Raw genomic sequence first — 5,248 nt, forward strand, 5'->3', positions numbered from 1 at the left:
ATATTAATTTCTAACAGGATTATTATTAAACAAAAGTTTTTCGCGATTAACAATACTTAGTCAACCACCTACTTGTTGAACCCCTGCTATTGGTCTCCTTGAATGTATCATGGATTTCATATTTGTCAATATTTTTTATTTATTTAAAAGATTATAGGAGCTCTTGCATTTAGTATTTCACTTATTGTCCAAATACATTTTGAAAGAGAAAGATAGAGCGAGTCACACGGTCACATTCTTTTCTAGAGATGGAATAAATCTAATTCCACCTAATATTAACATAACCCTATTAAAATACATCAACACAAAATAATAATAAAATTAAATTATAAATTCATGTATAAAACTCATATAAAAAGAATGAGGGAGTGAATGAGTAAAATGAGAAAAGTCAAAATCTTAAAATTAAAAATAATAAAATTAAATTAAAATTATTAACGTGTTTATTTTGATTCTTATTCAAAAATACATTATCCAAAACCCAATTTCATATTTAGAGATGGAAAGACACAAAGAGTATGTTTGATTGGACTTATAAATGGATTTTGTAATAATCTGACACACTGATACACGGCAATTTTGTATTATAAATTTAAAACAAAAATTATAATCAAATGTTAAGTTTAAATGTATTTTTTTTTCGCTCCCTTTCTCTAACTTATAATTTCTCTAATCATTTTTTAAAATAATTTTTATTAATTTTTTTTTTTATTTTTTTTATTTTTTATTACTTTCTTTTTTAAAACTTTTCATTTAATTTTTTTTATATAACTTTTTTAATCAAGTTAAATAATTATACATATTTATTCAATTAAATAAACATTTATTTATTTATATAAATTATTATAATAATAAATTGAGAGTGACAGAGGAAGATAATTTGAAAAAAAAAATAAATGACGCAACATTAAAGAAAAATATAAATTTATTTTTTCCACTATACTTAATTTTCTCTCTTCCTCACTCAAATTCTTTCTCTTAATAATTTATTATAATAATAAAATTTTTCCTCTCAATCATTTCTTATAATAATAAAACATAAAATTAATCATATATATATGTAACTCTTTTAATTCCCCTTTTAAAAGAAAAAATATGTACATAATAAATTTAAATTTATATATTTTAACCTTATTTTTATTTATTATTTAAAATAATATAATATTATATTTAAAAATAATTAATTATAAAATTTTTAAATAACACATAAATAAAACATTAACAAACAAATATGATCTTATATTATTAATAAAATAAATTAAAAATTAAATACTAATCAAATTTTTAGAAATAAATTTTTTATTATTTTTAAAAATAATCTTTTGTTTAGTATTATTTATTTTTGTATTTATTTATTTTAATTAAAATGTGAAATTATATATTAATAAAAACTTATAAAAATTAATATACTCATATGATTTATTTTAAAACAAATTATTAACATTATACATAAATATATATATATATATATATATAATATTAATTATTAAATATTATTATAAATAAAAAAGTATAAAAATAAATGGACTGGGCTTATGGGCATATGGGCTTATGAGTGATCAATCCCTAAAGAAAGAAACCAAGAGAAACCCTAATTTATACCTATAAAAGGGGACATGATCCTAAAGAAATAAACCCTACATATCCTCTAATTTTGTACTTAGGTTGTTCTCTCTCGCAGTCCTAAAGAAACTCTTATTTTTTATCTAGATTTCTCTCACCGACTATTTTTCTAATTCATTCTTTGTTTTTCCATTTTCACAGTTCGATCGAGTGATGGAAGTATTCAATTCAAAGGAATTTTCAATACAGAAACAGAATCCAAATGGTGGAAGGATTCATATACAATGTAAATATTAGTGATAAAGTAAATGTTTACGATGTTTTATATAGATGTGTTTCTAGGAAAATATAGAAGTTGAACATGGAGAATATCGAATTCTTCTCATACCCAATTGCTTTGTTTAAATAAGATTATGGCAAGAGAAAACAAAGTTGGCGTTTTAACTGCCTATTGCCACCATCACCATTAGAGAAGATTGAAGCTGGGTTTGTAAAAAAAAAGATAATGTCAATGAACGGAGATGGTAGAGAAGAATATAGAAGTTTAAAAATTTGTTTTTTATATTATATTTTAATGTAATTGAGAATGTTTAATATGTAACATATTTATGTTATTAAATGAGTTGATGGATATATCCAAAATGTGTTCTCATATTTTTATGTAATTGAGAATGTGCAAGTAATTGTATGAATGGTTTTGAATTGGTTCAAATTTATTTGAGTTTTAATCATTTGGAATGTAAAGGAATGTGACTCCTGTTTATTTAACAAATTAATAATTTAAATTATTAATGTGAAAATACATTTTGAAAGAGGAAACAGAGAGAGTGAGTCTCACATACTTTTTATTTTTTAAGGGATGGAATAATATAATTCCAAAGAATATTTTCACATAACCTATTGAAAATTCTAACTTAAAAATTGATGAACATTCATGAATTGCCAACCACATTCAACCATCCTATGAAGATAATATCCTATGAAGATAATAATACATTTCTTCTTTTTTTTCTTCAATTATATACATATATGTTGTTGATTTATACATGTATAAAATGGTTTCAACTGTAGGACTAGTACCAATAACAAGGGCATATCTAGCTTCTTACTACGACAAGTATCCTCTATCTCCTCTTCCCCATTATGTCTTTCGTCTTACTGCTCAGATTCGCTCAATGTCCGACCATTTCTATAAGGGTCATTTTTTTTTTTTAAATGATCCGAGGTGAAGATTGAAACCATGATCTGGTGGAAGTATACATCAGCGTTATTCATTGCTATGGAAACAACAAATGGACAGGTTTATGTTTTTTTATCATTACTTTACCTACAATGATGATAGTTGGAGTCACATATAACACAATTCAAAGTTGCAGCCTCGTTTTAATTAAACGATCCAATTTTGAGCCTCAAATAGAAATCGGGCATTTTAAACATACATATTACTATAAGGTGTGTATAAATATGTATGCAGGAGGCAGCAATTAGCTCAGCTTGGTTCAATCATTGTTAAGTATCTAGTAGGAGTTCCTTAGGTATTTTAAACTTCATTTATTTGTATCATTAATACAATCTTCTTGCTAAATGATCAACAGGTTTTGCTTGATTTTGTTAGACAAATCAAATGATGTTGATGGGTATCTTCTTTCCCTTTGGAATCTATAACCTAATTATACTAAAACACATTTTTGTTTACATCTCTATTTGTATCCGTGTAAGATAGTTCATATAGACTGTTTCCAAATTTGATCTATCTGGATGAGAAATGTAAGGAAAATAATGTTGGGTAGTAATCCAAATGATAATGTATATGTTGCATCACATTAAAGTCGTCGTCCTGATTTTTTTGTTAGGCCATGGTAGAGCTACAACAAAGATATGAACCGCCCCTATATAATCTCACAACAATGGTGCTCAATATTCGACTTTTTCTTGCACTATGGTGGCATCGATTTGGAGACAAAATTGTGAGATATTAATTGTAGTAAATTTTTGTTTGGAAGATAAAAATTTTTTTTTTGTGTTGTTTTGAATGCATAATATATTTGCAGAGAGAGACATCAAATAACTGATCTAGAAGAAGCAATTGATGTAGATACCTATGAGTTTGAAAATTTAGTGACATTTTATTGGTAAATTTCTTGTTTTCTTTATCTTCATGGTGTTATTATTTACCTTAGGAAATTGCTTTTGACCATTTTTTATTTTATTTTACTACCATTGCGGAGATGTATTTGCAAATTCTCCTTTCTTTATCACGACAGAAGCTGCGGGTGCAAAATCTTGAAAAAAATTTATTTATTAATTAATACGGATTTTTTTTGGTTCAAAATTTCAGGTATTATTATATTCATTTTAACATTATATTTTTGTTTAGTTTATTGATTGAATTGTTATAAAAAATGTTATTAGTTTATCTTTATATGATTGGAATTGAACACAATCTAAATTGTGCAATTCAATAAACATCCTTGTTATAGAAGAGTTAGTAGTCCTAGAAGAAGAGTATGATATCGAGTTGTTTTGCAGAATTGTAGGTGGTTTGGTATATTAAAATGCATAACTAAACAATATATAAAAAACTGTATATAAATTAGTTTATTGTAGAATTTTTTCTTTAAAAAAAAAGAAGATTGTTTTAATGTTCTTATTAATATTTTACATATCATAGTTGAATGGTAAAGAACTAAGACGGTCGAGGATAAGATATTCATGTATCAATTCTTAATATAATAAAAAACTGTATATAAATTAATTTTCTGTAGAGTTTTTTCTTAACAAAAGAAGAAGATTTTTTAGTGTTCTTATTTATATTTGAATGGCTGAAGAATTGAACTATTAAGGTTGATATTCATGTATACATCAATTCTTAATTTCAACCAAATTATACAAATAATATTTTCATTTTTAATTATGTTAGATTGGTTTAACGTTGAATGCTCAATAAATCGATGACGGTAATGAATTTCAGTTCGATTGGTTTTTGGTTCAATTCAGATTAGTTTTATTGATTTTATCAATACATACTAAACGGTTGATGATTCAGTGATTTTAAAAGTTGTTCATATTTCTGATTGTGTTTTATTTTTGGTATTTCTGATTGAGTTTTATTTTTGGTTTTAACAATTTTGGTAGGTTCCTTACCCAATTATGTTGTGTATATAGTCACTAAAATAATAGAAAGTTTAACATGGGAATTAGTTGCACTTAAAGAAAATCGAATCAGTTTTCTACAAAAAAAATCCAAACAAAAAATTATTTGGGATTTTTCCCTTTAACCAATTTACGAATTACACAAATATTTGACCCAATTTAAAATGCTTATAACCGAAATTGAATATGATTTTGTGTAAAAAAAATTTAATTTCTTTAAAATGGAATAATATTTTTTGGATAAATTTCAAAATCAATTTTTTTTCTTGAGTTATTGTTTAAGAACAGTAATCCAGAAAACATCCATTAACAATTTTTTTCTTGAGTTATTTAAGAATTTTAGTTTTTGAGTTAGTTAAAACGAACGGTGAGTGTTCAATATTTTTGTTCCATTCAATCATATGAATCATAAGGAAATTATTGAAAAGCTCCTTACGCTTTATCAAAGCCCCAAAACCAGAAACTTGTTTTTGTGGAATGAAACCTCATCCCGATCGAGATGTAACTTCAAATAGTTGTCATAATGAAGCTA

Source organism: Impatiens glandulifera, chromosome 8, assembly GCF_907164915.1.
Source record: "Impatiens glandulifera chromosome 8, dImpGla2.1, whole genome shotgun sequence".
Classification (NCBI taxonomy): Eukaryota; Viridiplantae; Streptophyta; class Magnoliopsida; order Ericales; family Balsaminaceae; genus Impatiens; species Impatiens glandulifera.